Genomic DNA, 22,638 nt, shown 5'->3' with positions numbered 1-22,638 from the left:
AACGGCCTTACCTCGTCTGTATATTACTAGGATTTAAAAAAAGCACACGATAGGGAATCCCTGTGATCTATTTATAGATTTTTGTAATTGTTTGTGTATTAGTGTGTGTATACATTTGTGATCTAGTGGAGCTGTTGATTAATGTCAATTTATGTAAACATTTAAAAAATGGTTAATTTTTTATCAATAAATATTCACATTTAAAATTCCCCTTTCTCCACTGTAATGATTTTAACGTTAATAATGTATACCTTGATAAGAACAAAACAGAAATATATTTAACTATTTATATCCGTCTCTATAACGTCCATTAGAAAATGGCGGCTATAACAACTGTGTTCTCTATAATGAAATCATGTAAGTACAGTAAACAGAGCAAATTATATATCTTTAGATAGCAGTAAATAAATGTACAAATGTTCAAGTCTCTTTACAGTTTAACTATGTTGACCTGGTTGGTAATGATTTAAATACAAACCCTGGCAAATCCTGAGGCTTAACGGAAAGTAACAAAACATTGCCCGTTTATGATCATGCAGTGCCCAAGGGATTGATTGGGCCTACGGCCAACGAAATCATGAATATTCAAATATCATATCTATGGATACCTCCTCATGACATATTGTCATTTCTTTTATTTGAATTTTAATTGGGCAGTTTTGAACACGCCTTAATCATATCCTGGAATGCAAGACATACAAACCTAACAGACAGTCTACTCAAATGATTTCATGCTGCTTATGAAACAAACTTAGAACATTTTTATATTAATTATAATAATAAAGTCTCACACCAAATATCATACAATGAATAATAAAGACATATCAAAGGTCAATTGTTCAAGTACCGAATCGTTCATTTAATATTCAGAAAGCAAAATGCTATGACTCTGTGACCTCAAACATATATGGTTGCTTGGGGCATTTGTAAGGAATGGTCTCCTGCTACGGCCAGATACTACTATTTTCGAAATATAGCAACATAGCATGGTTAATTTTCACTTGTGTAAGATGGTTTTTGCTTTCAATTTCATAGTCTTTATCTTAAACTTGACGCGTCTTCCCTTCATTGACTAAGATTAACCTGCTGGACAGGTTACCTCTACACTTTACAATAGAAATTGACCTTGTTTCTGTCACAGTCTCCACGATTAAAGCACCGTTTGCCCCTGATGAAGACCATGAGGCATACAACTGACATAATTCTGTGTTTTAATACATTATACTTGTATTTTACTTGTATATTGTGCCCTTTTCAAATGTGACAATTGTTCACGTTTTCATTATTTTTATTATCTTAATATCGCCAGAACAATATGCAGCTTTAGCTTCTTGTTTACCAATAACGGTTCGCAGACTTTTATGAAATTAATGTTTTTGTATAACTAGAATTGCATAGTAGGATAAATCTCAGAGCCCTTTAGATGCTGAAACTGATAACCAATTTTCGAAGATATGTCGCAAAACTTGCTATAAATAAATAATTCTCAGACGAAATACAAAGTCCATCTGAAACGGATAACACCTTAAAAAAATGATGTGATGCATTATTTTTTTTTAAGTTTCATTAGTGATTTCAATTTTCTGTGTAATGAATTTGATTTCAATACTGCTATTAAAAACACCTGATAAATCAGATCACAGGAATATACTCCGTCTGCATTATTATGGCCATTAATAATTTTGTTCAGGACGATATATAGGTCCATATACTGTCTTTGATCCGCATTACTATTTGCTATATTTTTCTTTTCAAATGAAAGTTAACGAAGCCAACTTCCTAGGCGACATGATTATTCCAAAAGTAATAGTCGCCAAAATCGCAGAACTTGAATCAGACACAATCCGTCAAAATAATGAATACCCGTCCATCGGTCCCTTATAATTTCAAGTGGGCTATATTGCATTTTCCAGACTGATAAAACTTATATTCATTTAAGACAAATACAATATTTTTATCACCTACAATACATGTAGTTTACCGTTTCGAATAAAAACCATGTCGAACAGAAAAATAATTATATTTAACATTCTACGTGACTCAGTATAAACAAATGATTTAAAACAGTTGTTTGACTAAATACGGACGGATCCAAACAATCCTCTGGAATTTCGGTTTGCAGAATTAAAAAAGGAGATTATGGCATTTTGAAGCTGAGCCCGAATTCTATTTTGGACGATCTTATATTCCGCCTTTCAATGTGCGCGCGGTTCCAAGCATAAAAGACCTATCCCACACAGTCATGACGTCACAATGGCATCCAAATCTGAGTTAGTCTTCCAATGTTTAAGATTGTAAGTTGTTTGCATGTTGCAGTAGCCCAAATATTGCTACCAAACATTTTTAGTCAGTCATTTTTGTAGAAAAAATCTGCTTAGAATCGGAAAATTGAAAAAAAAAAAATAAATAAAGAGAAGTTTAAATTCGTGTCATTCTTTTTATTGACTATGACATGCTAAGTATTTCAATAATTAGCATGTGAACAAAAGAGTTGCAATTGCACTATCATACTTTCTTGCGGTTCATAATTGTCCAGTGTGTTATACCTTTTGAACACAATGCAATATTGTTGTGTTACCTTACAATAATTACAAAAATGATTTTAGATTTTAGAACCACATTTAGATTACTGAAGGATTTTCCTTAGAGAGGCAGTGTATTAAATTGTAGATAAATAATAGGAAAGGGCGAATAACAAAACAAATTATCACAATTGCTTGAGAACGTTGTTACGAAGAGTACGCGGAACAATGTGCACGAGTTAAATATTGAAGTATTCTCAATACGAGCTATTAAATTTTGTAGACCCCCAAAATCAGTTGGTTATTGATTTATCGGTATATTTCTCGATTTTTAATTGTTCTTATTGTCTGTTATTTTCTATCTCAAACTACTGTCGTGATAATTAAACATGTCGATATTACCCAATGACAAACTAACGTCAAATTGACATGACGTCGCCAATTAATTGAACATCATCAGTTTTGAACGTCTAGACTGAGTATCACATTTCTTCAAAACTACAGTTGTTATTTATTTCTCAATGATTTTTGGTTACTTTTTTAATATTTAACCAGTGGGTTGTTTGAGGTAAAAAAGCAAGTTAATTCATATAAAAAAATGTTGAAGCGTTTTTGTGGGATACGGGTATGAGGGTGTAATTACAAAAATACATTTACACTCAAATTATCAGAATTTGTTTCACTAGAACATTTAATTATCAATTTATATTTGAATGAAAACAAAAGATATTTTCCTTTATATTGTAATATGTCTTATTTTGTCTTATTTTCTATGTATGTCGTTATATTTGGCGAAAAGACAGAAAACTCCTTAAGCTGTAAAACAGAAAAGTAATTCTATGGAATGTAAAATGACGAATGACTTTTTTTTCAAATAATTCTGTTGCAATGATTTTTATACAAAGTCTTACAATAAGTAAGTATTTCACAAATTCAAAGAAGATCTCATATTTTCAGTGATATTGAATGGTCTTCAGAAAACATTTCAGCAAACAAATGCGATAGGTTTTATTTTTGATTATGCTAAATATTAGAAATATTTAAAACATGCAATTAACTGTAATATCCCAAATGTAACGTCGCCCTTCACGATTTAACGTTGTAACCTAACAACACACTTGTATATCCTCCATTAGTCCGAGGAGTCCGAGTTGATCATTTATTTTTGTTACTTTGCATGTATAATTTTATTTATTATATGTTATTTGTTGTGTTTATTTAAAATTCTGTATAGCTCAATTTAAAAACGTAGGTAAAGAAATTGCGTAATGATGTCCCCTTCAAGAATCCGCAATTGGTTTTAAATTTTGTGAAGTATCAAGGAAGATAGGAAAGAAAATACGTAAAATCATAATTAACGTCACGGCACGTAGATTTTGTTATGTTTTCAATGAAAGATTCCGGAGACGTCGGTCCAGCATTTGAGATTACATAAAGATGCTAGATAAACTCTCAAGTTTACGTAACCCGATTTAATCCCATGTGAAAACGAAAATGACGCTGATGTCTCAAAACACATTTACAAGCCATTTCATAGTAATTGTGTAATTTGCTCCAGAATAACCAAATGTTGATATTGACCTATATTATATCTATAATATAACAGGGAATTTGGCGAAACGGACGAAAGGACGGCATGATCACTTTACACTCGCATTCTCTCTGCATGCGGGGAATATAACTAACTAAATAAACTCATATGAATTATAATCTTTATAATGTAGTTTCGAAGTTATATTTTCCAGTTGGCCATTGAATATCTGCAAATTGAGAAGGACACTGGTATGCATGCGAAATCAGGCTGAAATAATTTCCTCTTTAATCAGGTAACTTTTTCGTATGAAATCCTGATTTTTACAAATTACAAATTGTATTTCTGGCATCACTTACCTCACTGGCATTTAATAAAATTAACATCCCACATCATAATCTGAAATTCTCGAACTCTTCATGAAACTTGAATTTTAGATAACTTATTTTTTAATCTGCTGGTAAAAAGAAATCTATTCAGATGACAAACTGTTGAAGATGAACATAATTTGTCGATTTTGTGGTCCTATTGCGTTCGTCTGTAAGTGAATTGTTTAGTTAATGTATTTTTTTGATAAAATATACAATTCGTGCTTTGTAACAGTCATGACATGGTGTTCTCGTCCATGAGACAATTATAGCCTTTGACAACAATCAAAAGCACTATATCTACCAATTTCGTTTAATCAAAATCATTAGCATTTCTCTAGGTCCATCGGTATTTCTTTAGTTATGAAATATACACAGACCCTGAGAAAACATCGCAAATAAAATAAAACACTTCTTTGAATGACGCTTAAATATAGCCGATAACGTCGCAATTTCTATATTTGTTTCAGGTTTATGTAAGAAATAAAATGTTCATGATTATCTGAAAACAAATCACAAAATGGTCACATATTTTAATCTTTTCAATGTGATAATCTTTTTTGCCTAATCTGGAATTGTTGATATGCCGGTTATATTTCCTTTCTATAAACATACTTAATTTAGAACGACACAAATACACTTTCCAAGTTGCTCATTTAGTTTTGTAACGTTGTATGTATTATTTCAGAAGTTTTATCTTTTTTGTTTGTGTCTATTTTCCATATACAAGAAGCCACGATGACTTAAGTTGCAAATCAACAAACTTACTATATGGATTAGAATGCAACTTATGTGGTTTAATATATGTCGGAGAAACGCAAGAACGATGACATAAAAGAATGTGCGGTCATCGTTCGGGAATTAACACCAAAAAAAATTACCATCCTACGAACAGTCCCGTTCTAAGTACAAACTATCGTAGGGAAAGAGAGGAGTACTGGATAAGCAGAATATGTACTGCAATACCTTACGGATGCAATGACAACATCAAAAGTATAGAAAACCTTTCAAGCCATTATAACAATGACATAAATGTGATGAAGTTATTTGACAAAAATCCAAGACGGGAAAGGAGTCATGGCCATCGCCACTATACGTCACCTAAGTTACATGATGTCTCCATAGATGGTCTCCTTCCTTTCATACAAAAACCTCTTGGACTTCATCACATTAGAACCAAACTTTATTCTATACCTCTCACTCAACTACACTCCCTTTATAAAACTAGTCTTGACACTCCTGTTTCTGACCCCACCTCATTGTTATACAGACTTGTTGCCATCATTTTGGATATTGGTTTCCACAGACTCTTTAAACCAGTTTGTGTGAAAAGTCAAGATGAAGAAAAACGATCATTGCTTCCACTACCGGTTGTCAACAAAGGTGTAGATGCAATTAACTTGGCTAACATCCTCCATCACAAAGACGTTACCAACAAAATTCCCCCATATTTCGAAGACAAATCCATACCAATTATTTCATATTCCTATACTTCACCCATCGCATCCAAAATTTTCAATTATAAAAGGCTATTGCAGAACCTCGAGATTGAGGACTTCAAAGCTAAATCACCTGACTGTTCTTGCAAAACCTCTCCATTCAAATATGGTCCTTCTGGTCACGTCGTTACGGGAGATTTAACCATTATCGAAAACGAATCTCTGCGTAATATTCTTTCTAAAGGTCCAAAGTACCGTGAACCACGCTCCATAAATTGGAATTATAACTTTAAAGTTCTTATGGATGCTGTCGAGGACTATGCAAGAAAATGGATAAAACGAGAACAAGAAGACATTGATTCTCTGTCAGAGTGGTTAAAGGCCGTGAGGTCTTAAATTTTGAAACGAATGAAAGTTTAAAGTAGGTCAATGAGTGCCAAGGCTATATCAGTTTTCAAAGACCCCGATGTAGCAAAAACATTGTCTACTATAAATGACAAATATGTTGTTGTACCAGTAGACAAATCCCAAAACAACATTGTTTTTGTCTGCAAAACGTTTTATATCCAATGTTTATTATCAGAGGTAGACGTAGAAAATAATAGCAGTGATAAGACCTACACTGCTACCACTCTCTCCAAAGAAGAGATTGTGGAAAACCATAAATCTGTGCTATCCTCTTTTAGTCTCTCTACCAAGGACGATGATTGTGATTTACCGTCTATATACTGGATTTCTAAACTTCACAAGAATCCATACAAACAACGTTTCATAGCTGGATCTGCAAAATGTACCACCAAACCTCTTTCAAAACTATTAACTTCTATACTCACAACTGTCAAAGAGGGTCTACAGTCCTACCACAACACTTGTTACTCCCGTAGTGGTATTAATTCAATGTGGATCCTGAAAAAATCAAAAGATCTTTTGGAGACAATCAGTTCAAGACTATTATCTGAATATAACAGCATTAAAACCTATGATTTTTCAACACAGTATACTTCTATTCCCCATACTCAGTTAAAATCCCGACTTAAAAACATTATACATGGTACACCTAGATACAAATGTATAGTTCTTGGTAGAGATTCCTCATACTTTGTAAGAAATAATTCCAAATCATCTTCCAAATATACAGAGGAAGATGTTTGTTTACAAAATGCTGGAATTTTTAATCGACAACATATTTGTCCAGTGTGGTGGGCGTGTTTTTCAACAAACGGTCGGCATTCCAATGGGAACAAATTGTGCTCCTTTACTTGCTGTCCTATTCCTTCACTCTTATGAGGCTGACTTTATAGCTGATCTGATCAGAAAGAAAGAATATCGTTTGGCTAGATCCTTCAATCTCAGTTTCCGCTATATAGATGACGTGTTGTCTTTAAACAATCCTAATTTCTGGGATTTGATACATCGCATCTACCCAAAAGAACTTAAGATAAAGGATACTACAGACACTGTGAAGTCAGTCTCATATCTTGACCTACACTTAGAAATCGATGGTAAAGGAAAACTATTGACCAAACTTTACAACAAACGTGATGACTTTTCATTCAGAATTGTCAACTTTCCTTTCATCTGTGGCAACATCCCCTCGGCTCCAGCGAGTCATAGTTTTCCTTTCCTCGTTTGTCTACCCCGGACTTGACTTCTTATGAGCAACGCGGCGGGTGTTTCTAGAAAAGCATAGGACGCTTACCCTACCGGTGCACCTGGTCCATGCTCCCAGTTTTTATTGGAGTCTGAGCTCATTTACTTTTGTTACTTTGTATGTATGATTTTAGCTACTTTATGTTCTTTGTTGTGTATGTCTGTTTTCCATGTCTGGTCTTTGTCCCTGGATTATATTCTTTTGATTTCTGCTAGAATCTTGGTTTTCTTGATTATTAATTTAAGTATACATGTATATTTTATTTTAGGTGACTAGAAGACATTACTGATTTTGAAAGGAAGGGAAATAAAGGTAGGCGTTAAGATTTAGTACACTCTTGTTAACGTAACACTAGTTTGACAATAAATATGTGTATAATCTATAGTCTTAAGAGACTTTATTGAGGCTTTATCTTATATGTTTATTCCTACTTGCATCATCATTTGATGTTTATCCTCACATGCCATATGTTTAACACCCTATATGGATGATGTACAACGTTCATTTTAGAATTATAGAGTTTTGCAAAGTGATGAACGTTGGAACATATAAATACCAACTTACTTTCATGCATTATAAATCTCGTCTTTAATTTCATCAATGATTTGCGATCAATGATGAGTCAAGTGCCTCAATTTTAGAATTTTGCTGAAACAAATTGTTTTTTTTTTTCACATTTGCATCCCGGTGTAGTTGTTGTCTCTTTTCTAATTTCAATCGTAAGATATCTTCAATTGGTATGAATTATATTTATTGCTTACATCCTACTCTTTCTTGGAACCATTGTGTAATTGTGTTGTATGAAGTTTTCCATCATTTAAAGAAAATTGTTACACCTACCCTAATAAAAATAAGAAAAGAAAAGAATGGATTTTTTCTCGATTTTACTATTACAGTGTTTGTAACTTTTTGGCAAATGTAGGAATAAATTGCAACTAATAAATATTTGGTACTTACAAGTTCATAATTAATAGTTATTACCATTTTGATGGATTTTATATGTTAAGTTCAAATTTTGATGACCCAACCTCATGCTTCAATCTTCATCCTTAGTACTTCAAGATAACAGTCAGTTTACTTGTTATAAATCTCCATTTATTAATTCACAGAAGATTCAAAAGATGCTGTACCTCTTATTTAGGAATCGGTTTGTTTGAATATGAAATTAACGGATAATATCACAGTATAACGCAAGACTTTAAATTCAAGAGTTTAAATATAATATTTTGTTCTGTGATTTGATTGCAAGTTCTCCTTTTAATGACATTTGAAGGATAATCAGTACAAATTGGTAATCTGGAATAATCCTACATCTTGAATTTAATAAAAATCTCAAAAGTTGCTTCATGAATATAGACTTTTGTGGTATTTCTCAACTGTTTACTAGTATCCAACAACAGTTGTTAAAGGTAATTCTTTAATAAATTCAAAACTTCCAGAGGATATGTCGTGCCGAAACGGTAGAATATTTCTTGTTTTTTATTGTATTTTATAAAAATTATGTGCGTTTGAGTCGTTTTATGTTTATATTATGAAGTTTTGGGTTTTGTAATGTCATTATATATTTTATGTCAAAAGAAAAGAAAAAAATCAGTGTATACTGTACATTGAAAATCTCTGTTATATTTCAACATTTGATAGTAACACATATTCATTGCTTATTACTATCAAAAACCGTCTATGATAGAAACGCAGAATTATTTACACCTAAAAATGACATTGGACCTATGAAACACAACAGTATTAGTTTATAAACTAACAAAAGGTAATCTATGGGTCAAAAGAAAGCACGATTCCTCCCTATAGAATTTATGGAGTACTTATATTTACATAGATAAATAATAATTATCGATATATTTGCACATTATTGGCAAGGTGAAAACGCAATTTGTATATTTTCATCGTCACAAAATACCAACAATATCTATTCAGATTTTCGGTATGCAGTAATCGAGTTTTAAATAGTTACACTTTTAAAGCAGCACTAGAACTGCAAACATGTACGACGGAAGTCAAGTGGCGTGAAGGTTTCCAAAAAAGAAATTCCCTCGTTAATTTATAAACTTAAGTGTGTAGAGTTGTGTACGTAAAATTAAGATGTTCCATATTATTTTGGATTTAACTAAAGTTTCAAAGTGTTTTTTTAATGATTTCCGGTATTTCAACAATTTCATATGATACACACGTGTTTCAATAAATAACCTTTTATCAGACGACTAAACCAAAAAATAAAATATGATAAATAAATAAATTAATAAAATTCTTCATCGAAAAATTTCTTATACAATTCAGGCAGTTAATACTTTCAGGCACCTTTGAACCACAAGCAGTATGATATTGATATGCCAATTGTCATTAGACGTATTTAACACTTTCCAACGATGTTAAAACTGTAAAATTTACAAAGCAAATTTTTATTTGTTCCTTCCGCGGAGCTGTAACTCGTACCTCTGTTACATTTATGGCAACACCACCTGCACTAAGTCCGGCGCCCTAGACCACTTGACCAGTTACGCCATAAAATTAACTTTTGCCGAACAGGTCATTCTCTTCGAAGGTAAAAACTAGGGATGTAACTTGGTAAATAATGTATGGTAGTAGAGAACAGCTCATCAAGTGTAATAATTCAGGATAGTGTATCAAATGAACGATACATGTCACAATAATCCATATTATTCATACACGTGCACATTTGAACCTAAACAAATTAATTCTCAAGCTTTTTGTTATAATAGTTTATAACAGAAAGCATTTGAAATTGTGATTCTGTATTCATTAATAAATTTTTTTTATCATTTTGAAACAGATATGTGTGGGGGTTAAAGCTAGTTCAGACGGGCAATTGATTTACAACTCAATGAATTTTGAGTACTTGTTCTTTTAAATCTTAATCCAAAATAAATATGAAAGAAGAATAATTCAACCAAGTTCTCATTTAAGACAATATGCACTTATGACAAGGCTTGGATAATTTCTTTAGGTTTGTAATGTGTCGTTCCTGGGAATCTTGAAAGATAGGATTAAAAAATGATTTTTTGAAAACCTGACATAAATAAACGAAAAAAAATGAAATTTTGTTAATAGAAAATACAATTTTCTTCTATTCAGCGTAGAAGAACAAAATATTGGATTATTTTTCGAAATAAAAGAAAAAAAAATCAAAGACAACTAACGGTAAAAGATAACAAAAATATCGGCACTAGTATACTTTGAATTGAGAATACTTTGCAGTAATTTCCAGTTGGCAAATAAGTAATTTTTTGTTCTATAAGTAATAAAAAATGACAACAAAATGTGGTTTTAAATATTTTTCAGGGAGGGGTGGGGTCACCTTAGAGTATGTGACTCATGAACTGATATGTTAAGCGTCCTTTAATATTAAATTTAAAAACTTAAATATAAAACAAAAACACTTTACACTTTTCTTTTTTAAGATGTCCTGTTGTATTGCATACAAAATACCCAGAATAGTTATAAAAATGTCATTATTTTCTTGACGATAACGGAAAAACAATACAAGCAAGAACCGCTTACGAACGGAAAATCATCGCTTGAACAACATGTATGCAAGCGTTACATGATATTTTTCTATACATCACTTGTACATGCTAAGCAATTAGTTTGTGTTTTTCAGGTCATATACTGATACAACTTTTTTCAATTTTTGTTCAGAGCATACCATATCTTATTAGTTCTTGTAATAAATAAAATATGTACATATGTAATAGAAACACTGAAAATCAAAGCAGACAATAAATCATACATATTTGATAAGCAATTGCAAGTAGGTTTCTTTTTTTATTTGTCTCAAGAAGTAAATTACTCAGATCAATAATGTCCAACATTTGTTTTTTTTATCCTGTCAAGAACATAAATCATTACGCTTTCTTTGAAATAATGTTATTTGACAATTAATAAGGTAGTCGGTGTTTATGTTTGCTGATTATGAATCTGGTTGTAATATCGAGAACAATACCTATGCTCAAAAGCCGAAGAAACAATCAGAGATATCAGAATAAAAGAATGTCTTAATATTGTCATCGATTTGTGAATATTTCATTCAAAAAAAATACCATTATCACAATTGGTACAGCACAAAGTAGATATACCACTTAAAATAAAACAAACAATTAAAAAGCAACAAAAGTATTAACCCACAGTAAAGTGTATTGGTAGAAAAGTGATGTGGGACGGACATTTTATAAAGCAGCAATTTTATTCCTCGATAACTCAAGAAAGCATTGTCGCAGGAATGCGCATTTGTTTGTCGTTTGTATTTGCTTTAAATCATGTCATAATAGTTAAAACAAAGAACATTTGAAGCAAAATTAGCAGAAATCAGCATGGCTTGACCAGGCGTAACGATCAGATTTATTTACCTTGCAATTGTTTTAACTACTACCATCATGTAGCCTTTATCGAACGAGTGCTCAGCTTATGGAGCTGATTAAATTCTAACAATACAGCTGATGTCGTTAGAAAAGGGTCTGCAACTATATACCAAGGCCAAAGTGGATACAGATTTTAGAAAAGCTTCGACATTGTTAAAACAATCGCGCATCAAGTCTGGATGACTTCCATTATTTTCCGATTATAAGGCAAATTTAGAAAAATAATATCGATGAATGAAATTTTGGCGCAGCACTTATTAAAGATTGGAGAATTTTGTTTATCCTCAAAGGCCCTGTATGCTGAAGAAATCGGCGAAATTCAGTCTTGGACGAAAACATAGTAAGTGAATTTTACAATTAAAAAAATAAATATTACAGTTCATGTTTGCACATATTTGTTTACCTTATAGTTGTAACATCATCTTTTTATGATTTTACCACTTTATTTATCTATAAAAGGTAACAATTACCTTACACCACTTTTGTCTTTTGATTTATTCATAAATATAGCATATCGAGTAATGTTGTCGGGCGGGAATTAGGTGGGTTTATATTTTTTATTATTTATTTTTGTTTGGTATCGCGCTGTGGTTGTTTTGGAATTCGTCCTTCGTGCCATCTGCTGCACATGCTGCTCTAGACAAAACTTTTCAAAAAGGTTTCAAAGTATGAAGCAAAGATTTGGTAATGATAAACGGGGTTATGACTTGAGCCATTTTGGAATAAGGGGGCAAAAGTGAACCGACAAAAATGTTTTATGATAATTTACTACATGAACTGCGTAGAAATTAGGAGCCAAAATGTGGATCAGAAACAAACATTGTCCTTGATGCTCAGACTTGCCTTAATGTAGGAATTTCTTTGATCTACCTCAAAGAACTTGATATAAAGGATACTGCAGACGCTGTGAAGTCAGCCTCATATCTTGACCTACACTTAAAAATCGATGGTAAAGGAAAACTACTGACCAAACTTTACAACAAACGTGATGACTTTTCATTCAGAATTGTCAACTTTCCATTCATCTGTGGCAACATCCCTTCAGAACCCTGCGTATGGAGTGCTCATATCACAACTCATACGTTATGCCAGGGCTTGCGGAAACTACGCCGACCTTTTGTATCACGCTAGAACTCTAACAAATAGACTTCTGGAACAGGGTTATGTTGCTACAAGATTGGAGATATCACTACAGAAATTTTATGGTCGTCATCATGAACTCATGGATCGTTATGGTGTCCCCATCTGCACCATGAAAACTGATTTATTCAACGAGTCATTGTTTTCCTTTCCTCGTTCGTCTACCCCGGACTTGTCTTTTTATGAGCAACTCGGCGAATGTTTCTATAAAAGCAGAGAACGCTTACTCTACCGGTGCACACGGTCCATGCTCCCAATTTTTAGTGGAGCGTGTTGCTCATTTGCTTTTGTTACTTTGTATGTATGATTTTAATTACTTTATGTTCTTTGTTGTGTGCGTCTGTTTTCCATGTCTGGTTTTTGTCCACGGATTACATTCTTTTGATTACCGCTATAACCTTGGTTCCCTTGATTACTCTTTGATATTGTGCCATTGTGTTTAGTACCACTAAAGTAGCGTTTTTTGTTATAGATTATAGTTCTTACTGTCCGGGAATGGAATAAAACATTGACCAGAACCAAGCATTCAATACAGTGTGGCTATATAACAAATATATATGTGTATAAATCTCAATGAAATTGTATCACAACAAAGTGATATTACGATAAGTTAAATTACGATTACGCTATTCATGAGAAGATTGGAGACCAAAAGTTAACACAAACAAACATATTTCAGGTTTGGAAGCTAACTCATAATTAAAAGTTTATGGATCTCTCTGAAATTGTACTGTTTTATTCCACACAACCAAAGGAAGGTTGTGATGGATATTACAGAGGGTAATGAGCTTTACCGTTAATGTATTAATAACAAAAAAATCCAAATTTGGTATGATGAAGCATTTTATTTAATTTTGTATGAATTGCTTTTTTAAACTCTAAATTCAAGTTTAAATTTCTTTCGCCACATTCATTCTTGTCAGAATAATGCCAAGCACAAATAAATTAATAAGTTGTATACTTTTCTCAACTCCTTGATATATAAGATACATGATTCGTATCAAGTTGCGCAATGCCAAGCATTTTATTTGTTTTCGTTTTGTGTTATTTTAAAAACAAATTTTCTTTAGGTTGTAATAATTTGTTGTCTTGAATATGACGTCTCTGTTATATTTTGTCTTTGATTGGCGAAAAATACAAATTACACCAAATTACCCAATATAGGGTTCCACAACACTAATAAAATAAACTACCTTCTAAGAAAAAAATGATTAGAAAAAATATTGTTTTGATCTTCGTTGTATGTTATATTAGAATTTTGTCATTTATGACCTTGCTATGTTCACTGAAAATATCGTTTGAAAACATTAATCAAGCCAAACAAAAGGGCTATACTAAATTAAAATAAAAACAACTTTAATAACCAATTTCGACTTTTTTAACAAACATTCAAATTACAGGAAACATAATTTGCTCTTCCTAAGATTAATGGGGTAGACTTAGGGTAAGGGACACAACTATTAAATATCATTGGATCGTTTGTAATCATCATTTTACATCAATCTCATGTAAGCATCAAAGTAACTTGGACTGATTTCATTTTGTTTCAAAGGAAAGCTTAAAATACTTTGATGAAATTTAATATGACACAAACATATCACTGATTTCAAGTGTTGTTTCTCCAACCTTAGGTCTACTACCTTAAAAGCCTAAAAAGTCAAAAATATTTTTTTAACCTGCTTTGTTGAATAAAAAAATATCCCCTTTAAATGAGTAGTATGATAATGACAATTCTGCCTCACCTGCCTTTTTCAAGTGGAAATCCTGCATAAGACCCCCCAACCTCGGGCCCGAGGATGCAAACGGATCGTGACAGCGTTAGAAGCTCCGAAAAGTGGGTGTCGTCCTGTCAAAATATATTAAAAGATTTTGGATATCGTAATAAATTATGGATTTCGTATCGCAAGACACAGGCAAGCATATCAGATTGCTGTGGCTCCGGACGGGGGACGAGAGCGACGAGGAGGTGAGACAGAAGACACGGATCAAAAGGGTGGCTATACGTGAGCCGATCGTTGGGAGATTTCAAGTGGTCGAGACCATCAGGGAGCTTCGAAAAATTGCTAAGAGGAAGGAGTGATAGGATATAGTAAAAAAATAAGGACGCCTTGGTGAAACTCATAGAGTCGTCCATCAACGGTAGATTTACTCGCCGATAGGTACTAAACAAGAAGCAACTCAAGGCGATCGCGCGGTTGAAGGGGGTCGTCAATTACTCGCGACTGAGGAAAGATCAGCTGGTTGAGAAGGTAAAACAGAGCCTTGAAGCAGATGCGGATGAGATTGAGGTACAGGACAAGCGCGAGGTCGTGGGTGCAGTATTTGGTACAGTAACCATCAAGCCCCAGACGCAACAAGGCGTGGAGACTTTCATGCAAGTGAGCTGGGGAACCATCCGAAGCACGATATCAGAGGGTCTAGCGGAAAAACGGGGATTGAAAGCGATGATGATCCTCCATCTGGAGATGGTAAAGATCAGCCCGGCGACCGGTGAAAACATCTACGCCAACCCATACTTCCGGTCGGCTTTTAGGATTATCCCTGAGTCGACAGACCTGGATCAGGTGATAGCGCAGATGGAAGATAAGATCAGAGCGTTGCAAATTACCAGGATTGGGAAGTGGGTGGACCTTTGGGCGCATTGAGAAGTTGGAGATTCAGCTGAATGAATACAAACCACTCGCGGGAAGCTACATCCCGCTTCCCAAGAAGCTGGCAGCCATGAAGGCAATCGTCAATATTCAAAATAAGGATAAGGAGTGCTTCAAATGGGCTTCCTCTCGGCGCTCCATCACGAGGAGGTGGACCAGAAGGATACCAATCGGGTGACCCAGTACGAGAAGTGGGCAGACGAGCTCATGCTCGATATGATCGATTTCCCGGTCTCACTCCGGGCGATCGGTAGGTTCGAGAAGCTAAATGGGGGCATCAAGGTGAACGTCTACGGGTTCGATGTGACGAAGGATGAAGGGATCTACCCTCTGAGGATCTCCGAAAGAAAAGACGCAGGAGCGCGGCACGTGGATCTCATGCTATTGACTAACGCTGAGACACGACACTATTGCTGGGTGAAGAATCTCTCGCGGCTCTTAACGGCGCAGGTAACCGATCACTTACTTCTGCCGCCATTGCCTGAACCACTTCACCCGGCAAGATATTCTGGACAAGCACATAGAGTATTGCAGTCAGAAGAAGGCGATGATAGAGATGACGGGCGAAGTGAGCTACGTCAGCTTTCAAAGTCACATCCGGTCGATGAAGGTACCCTTCTACGTAGACTGCGAATGCTTCACAACCAAGGTCGAGCCTGAACCGGCAAAGTCTGGCGTAGACAGAATCGTGCAACTACTGGAGCGCATGATGAAAACTACCACCCAGAAGCTAGAAGGGGGTGAGCCATCCAAGCCCCATACCAAAGTCTTCCAGGAGCACATACCATCGGGATTCTGCTATCACATCAAGTGCTTCGATGAGGCGGTATATACCAAAGAGCCGGTGATCTACACCGTGCAGAAGGAAGGGGAGGATCTAGGTCGCGCACAGTGACTGCAAGCTGAATTACCAGGTACCAAAATTCATCCCGGTCATCTTCCACAATCTGGTGGGCTACGATGCCTATTTCAAGGCACAGGGCGCCACCGAGGGTCTTACGGAAGAACGCTACATCTCCTTCACCAAGAGCATATCGATCGGTGAGTACAAGGATAAAAGGAAAGATGAAGACACTCAACCGGCACTTGCGATTCATCGATAGCTTCAAGTTCATGGGGGCAAGTTTTCAGAAGCTGGTAGAAGCCATGCCGGCCGATGCATTCACCAATATGCGGCGAGAATTTGGAGCCGAGCCAATTAATCCCGATCTCTTTAAGATTGGGCACTTTGAGTCGGAGAAATGGCGAAGTATCACAATGCGCGAAGTTATCGACCTGGAAAAACTGAAGCATATCGTGACGTCCTCGGAAGACTATGAGCTGGGGAGCAGGTACCTCAAAGGGCAGAAGCTCGATAAGGATTCTCAGCTTACGCTCTAGCAGGATAACCTGGCCCGCACTAATGCCCTAGGTGAATGCCCGAAGCGATACTACCAGCGGAATGGGTTCGAGAGGTACTGGACCGCCGATATGATTGGCCTCCAAAATATTAGCAGCCGCATTCGACACACCCACTGCGCAGATCATATGATCGATATCGATATGAAGAATGCGCACCCAACCCTACTCTCCTGCTATCGCCACGAAAATGGCATCGAGTGCACGGGGCTCGACGCCTATATCGCGGACCGGGAAAAGTTGATTGCGGATTTGATGGCCTACCAGGGGATCACGCGGGATGAAGCCAAAACGCTAGTACTAGCCATCATCAATGGGAAAATAGTCAAATTCAAGGTGGACGTACCGGCCTGGTTCCGAGACCATGGGGAATGCGGCAGATCATGGAGGAAATGCTCAAGCTAAACCAAGACCTATACAAGCTAACTTGCGAATCCAAGGAGGAGAGGGGCACAGACTACAACATCGAAAACTACGTCATGGTTGAGGGGGTACGTGGAGAAAAATACTGCTTGCAGGGCAGCGGCATCCACCACCTTCGTGAAAGACTTCTTCAAGCTCATGGTCAACTCAGTATTCGGGAAGACCATGGAGAATATTCGAAATAGGGTGGACGTTCGACTGGTAAATAGCACCCTTGCACACGGCCACTACCGATCTAAATAAATGAGTAGCATACGCGTGCGCCACTGGATCCTGCCTCACAAGGCTCTCTCGGATGCAGAGCTCGAGGAAGCTATAACAGCCATGGGAATCTCTCGATTCATATCCGCCGGGATCATTGCAGCAATCTCACCCCGGCTCAATTCGATGCCCTATGCGATCACTGCTGGTCAAAGCCTCACGGATTCCTGACCATCGATCTCACGAACCCCAAGACGGTAGGGAAATATCGATGCAATCTAGATGAGTTCAAGACTGAATCACTTGCAGGAATTTTTCCTGGAGAATCAACGGGACTTGGATCGGGAGATTGAGCCCCCACGACCACCCCCTGAATGCAAGCACCAGTGGGAGCGTTTGCATATCCACTATGAAATTCTGGGGTATAGCTGCAGTAGATGCGGTGCCGGAAGGTACGCCCAGCGCCTCGATGAGCAGGATTTCGAAGGAAGGACTATATACATACCCAAATTCACCATCCTCTGGTCCGGCGTAAAAGTGAGGATGGAGGGGGAGTACGATCTGCTCAAAGGCGTGCAGAGGGCCAGTTGCGAGCCTTTCTGCTCCCCAAAAAGCATGGTGTTGAAGAGGAGAGTGCGTAAGATCAACCGTTCCTTCGGGAAGTTGGGATAAATCAATGGTTTTTTGCATCTTGCTAAGGCAGGAGGCAAAAATAATGGGAGAGCGATGGCTCGAACGCAAGGGGGCGATCGATCCAACACTTAGGGGCGTTGACGATGCTATAAATAAAATGACGTTCATCAAGATCACCGACCCCAAGCAGCGTGAAGCACTTGCTAGGGACTTGCAGGAGACCAAGCGCAGCATCCAGGCTAGCGATATGCAGCGTCGCCCATATAAGATCGGACTCAGTCGCGACCTCTCCAAGATATTCAAACCCGTGGTCGAGACGCAAAAGGAGACCGCCTCCCAGATCACCGAAAAGATCGAAGATATCCCACTCGCTCTACCCGCCCCGGTACCTGTTCTTCCCCCTCCTACCCCTGCCGCCGAGGACGACGACGACCCACTACCCATCGAACAAGCACTGCGAACCAACCTCGGTCCGCTAGCAACCCACTATCTTCAGCTCTATGACTCACCAGGCCGCAAGTGGGAGACGATGTCATCATGATTGGGAGTCTGCCAGTCACCTTCGACGGAGACGATATCTTAGTTGATGGCGAGCGCTATAAAGGTACCCCTGGTCTATGGGAGCTCATGGTCATAACGGGGAACGAAATTGTGGTCATCCTCGACGTCATGAGGAAGTCTGGTCATATCAGCAGGCATGAGTACGATAAGCTGCATCAAAAGCTCCTCTAAATAAAATTACGATGCCATTATTAGTGAATCACGGTATCGCCGGAGGCATGCCGTCGGCGGACGAGGCCTTTTCGATACCATGGCCAATGTTGCCGGACGGGTGCTTACCTCCTCCACCGCCAAGACGTTTGGTAGCAAGGCCATGAGCGTCGCCTCCAATTCAGCCATGAAAGGCGTGGAGAAAGGTGCGAGCAAGGCGGACCACATCGTCCGTCGAGTGACCCGCAAGAGGACTTCGCAGCAGCAGGCCCGTCTCAATATTCTTATCTCTGGCGGGGGCATCGCCACCATCCACGACTTAGTCCAGTGCTATAGATAAATATATGATGGCCGACATGCCCACTATCACCAAATGACTGACTTTCGATGAAAGTCTCCAGGAGTATCAGGTTCACGAATACGAACCTCAAGCCGGGTCGCAGCTAAATAATGCCGGCGCAGAGATACGAAACAATATCGAGACCCAGGATCTCTTTCTCCAACCCGCCGATAGCTATATCTTGATTAAGGTCGACTTCAGAAGAATGATGGTACCGCGTATGGCGACAGCGATCTGGTATCGCTCGTCCATATTGGTGTCATGACTCTCCGGCCAGCAGATCGAGCACCTCAACGACCCCGGCATCGCCACCACCATGCTAGGAATGCTGACGTACCGGAACGACTTCTCCAAATCGCAAGGCCTCAACCAGCTATGATTCAAAGACTCCACGACCAATGCCGAGGCAGATAACGTTGGATTCGAAGCACTCCACGGGTATATCATCAGCAAGCCAGCCAATAAGGGATCCTGTTCCTTCTCCATACCGCTCAAGCACGACTTTGGCTTTGACGAGGACTACGATAAGATCGTCTACAGATTTAAGCATGATATCTCCCTGGTGCGCGATTCGGATGCCAATACCATCCTCCGAGTCGCCATCGTCAACGACGTGGCCAAAGTAGTCTTGGGCAAGGTCTCCTGGTTATTCCCCCAAGTAATCCCCTTCGACGAAAAGAAGCTGCGTCTCTATAAAAACCTCCAGAGCAAGACCAAAATCGATTGTGGATTTCGCATAAGGCAGTGCGACTCCATCGCCCAGACTTCACAATTTCACTGGCGTCTAGCCGCTAAATGCAGGCGAGAAAAACCGTGATGGATCATCGTCGCCTTTCAGACCGAAAGGAGTAATAACCAGCTGCATATTGCCGCTGTCGTCGACCACTGTCGATTGCGAAATGTCCACGTGACCCTCAATGTGGTGTGTTATCCCGCCGTGGACTTCAATGCCAGCTTCATCCAATGCAAGTTCGTCAGGGTCTATAAGAAAGCCGCCGAATTCCACAAGAAATTCTATAGCATGGAAAGTCTGCTGAGCAACGGCGGCATCAATCCCTCTGACTTCATCGATCTCTATCCCCTATTCGTCATCGACGTTAGCCATCAGTCCGAGCGGTTGAAAGAGTCGACGGTGGATATCCAGATCCGTGCCGACTTCGAGCGCAACGTCCCTGCCAATACCCACGCCTTCGCTCTGCTCATCTCCGATCGAATCCTCCAATTCGAATCCGATGGCCAGAAAATGAGTGTCGTCTTCTGAGGAGGGTAAGATAAATGGACGCTTCACTTTTGCGGAAAATTGTCACCAATACCAAACCCAAGCATGGGTTTTCCTTCATCGTCTCTGGGAACGATAGCAAGATCTTGACTCGCTTCAACCCACCCCTCCAACTGCGCTAGGAGAAATCTTACGAGATGGCCCTCGTGAATCTGGAGACCTACTACTCCATCCCCAATATTCATGCAGGTAATAATTCCTTCCGCTATTCTCTCGATGATGGGGCTAACTGGTTTCCCGTCGAGCTGAGAACCGCCTCCTACGGTTTCGACGATATCAACGATGAGATCCAGCGGCAGCTGCGGCTCAATAGGCACAAGGCTAAGGTCCTTATCGATGAGAATCGTGCGACCCTGAGAGCAACGTTGACCCTCACCCGACACTATCAAGTGGACTTCAACGTCCCAAATAGCATCGGCAGCGTTCTGGGCTTCGAGCGTCAGATCTATACGTTCAACCGGACCACGAATAGTTACTCAGAAGGGGGGATAACGTCAATATCATCAGCATCGATGGCATCTTGGTGAATAGCAATATCATCAGCGGAAGTTATGTAGACAGAACCCAACAGTCCACCATCAATAGCCTCCTCCCTGGCGTTGACCCGGGCATGAAGATCCTTCATACCCCCAAACTTTAGTCTATTTCCCCATGACCCTGCAAATCTTTAATCTCACCGATCAGAACAGTCGCCCCATCGATCTAAGAGGTGAGTATCTCACCATCCGCTATCAGAATATGCAGAATAGGCTTCTACCCATGCTGGTCGGTCTGGCTGCCGACGATCGTAAAGACCGTTCTCCCAGCTCTAGGCATTGGCGCTTTGAGTGGTTTGGGAAGTGCGGTCGTATCCAAAGCCGTCGGTTCTGGTTTATACTTGAAGCGTGGTGGGTGCGTTTGCACACTGAAACCCAGTGGGGTGGTCTCTACCTAAAACCATCAGCTGCACGAATCGTTCAGGGTGATGGACTCTACTTGAAGCGTGGTCAGCAATTCTACGACGGGTCTGGTTTGATCTTAGGACCCAATAGTCCCTTCAAGAACGTTCCCCTGCTCGGAATGCTCCTACAAATAAAATGAATGATAATGATGTGGATGCCGCTTACCTCGACTATGTTGTTGGAGAGTTCGACGTAGAAATCTAGAGGTATGAGCATGCATTGAAGATTTATAATCGACTAGATAAGCGGCACAATGGGGTCTGCTCTGACTGGTGTGGGTGCTTTAGCATCCATCCTCCTCGGATCCCTAGCTTGCCTGTGCGCAACCACTACCTTGGTCCTGTCTCTGATTTTGCGACGGGTTATCAAAATCCTATAGGTCTCAGCTCACAGGCGAAGGTGAAGCTCCAACCCCTGCGATCTGCCTGAAGAATTACTACGATGAAAAGGATCAGTTGCGTCAACCTTCAACCCCTTTCAGCGAAGATCTTGCCATGCTTACCCAACGCCCACGTTGATTACCCTCCCCTTGCACCCAATATTTTTTTCCAATGAGGTTTCCCTCATAGGAAAAGATTTTGCCGCCCCCTCAGATCACCACTTCAAAGTCGAATTATTCATGACTGCTCTTCTTTGCCTTCTTCATCCCATGGTTATTGATCTTGAGCAGGTGCCACATGTTCCATGGTATTTGGTCCATCTCCCTTATCAGACTTTGGTCTTCATCCCTTTCCTCTCCAGCGTCAGAATCCTGCTCATCCCATACATACTTTTCGTCTCCTGGACGTCTATCACTTTGAATATTTCCAAGGCAGGTCGCGCCACCTCAGGATCGGCTCGCGTCTAGCCTCCCTTTTGGTCTGTGCCTTCTCTCTCACCTCCTCGTCGCTCTCGTCTCGTCCGGAGCAATCTGATATGCTTGTCCGCATAATTTATTACGATATCCAAAATCTATTAATATATTTTGACAGGACGACACCCACTTTTCGGTGCATCTGACGCTGTCACAATCCGTTTGC

The 22,638-nt window shown here is 38.6% G+C and overlaps 1 protein-coding gene across 1 annotated transcript in view; it reads left to right on the top strand.

Annotated features, from left to right (window-relative positions):
* Positions 1-294: 294 nt before the first annotated feature.
* The window catches only part of LOC148613864 (uncharacterized), a 135,317-nt gene continuing 112,973 nt past the window's right edge, over positions 295-22,638 (top strand). The window contains exons 1-3 of the mRNA XM_088587507.1: positions 295-357; positions 4,268-4,348; positions 7,780-7,823. The gene's annotated coding sequence lies outside the window, so the exon portion shown is untranslated. The remainder of the gene's footprint in view (positions 358-4,267; positions 4,349-7,779; positions 7,824-22,638) is intronic.

The sequence above is a fragment of the Perna viridis genome, chromosome 6, assembly GCF_037379345.1.
Source record: "Perna viridis isolate PV_CMFRI_1.1 ecotype Kerala chromosome 6, ASM3737934v1, whole genome shotgun sequence".
NCBI lineage: Eukaryota > Metazoa > Mollusca > Bivalvia > Mytilida > Mytilidae > Perna > Perna viridis.
The sequence above is the reverse complement of the archived record's forward strand: the minus strand, read 5'-3'. Positions and strand labels throughout refer to the sequence as shown.